The following is a 790-nucleotide window of genomic DNA, read 5'->3' on the forward strand; positions in this document are numbered from 1 at the left end:
TTGATATTCATACACGTGGTTCTCTTCTCTCCAAAGGTCTCTTTAATTTTCCTGTAGGCAGTATCTATCTTACCCCTAGTGAGATAAGCTTCTACAACCTTACATTTGTCCTCTAGCCATCCCTGTTTAGCCATTTTGCACTTCCTGTCGATCTCATTTTTGAGACGTTTGTATTCCTTTTTGCCTGCTTCATTTACTGCATTTTTATATTTTCTACTTTCATCAATTAAATTCAATATTTCTTCTGTTACCCAAGGATTTCTAGCAGCCCTCGTCTTTGTACCTACTTTATCCTCTGCTGCCTTCACTACTACATCCCTCAGAGCTACCCATTCTTCTTCTACTGTATTTCTTTCCCCTATTCCTGTCAATTGTTCCCTTATGCTCTCTCTGAAACTCTATACAACCTCTGGTTCTTTCAGTTTATCCAGGTCCCATCTCCTTAATTTCTCACATTTTTGCAGTTTCTTCAGTTTTAATCTACAGGTCATAACCAATAGATTGTGGTCAGAGTCCACATCTGCCCCTGGAAATGTCTTACAACTTAAGACCTGGTTCCTAAATCTCTGTCTTACCATTATATAATCTATCTGATACCTTTTAGTATCTCCAGGGTTCTTCCACGTATACAACCTTCTTTCATGATTCTTAAACCAAGTGTTAGCTATGATTAAGTTGTGCTCTGTGCAAAATTCTACTAGGCGGCTTCCTCTTTCATTTCTTAGCCCCAATCAATATTCACCTACTATGTTTCCTTCTCTCCCTTTTCCTACACTCGAATTCCAGTCAC

This window comes from Schistocerca gregaria, chromosome 8 (genome assembly GCF_023897955.1).
Source record: "Schistocerca gregaria isolate iqSchGreg1 chromosome 8, iqSchGreg1.2, whole genome shotgun sequence".
Classification (NCBI taxonomy): domain Eukaryota; kingdom Metazoa; phylum Arthropoda; class Insecta; order Orthoptera; family Acrididae; genus Schistocerca; species Schistocerca gregaria.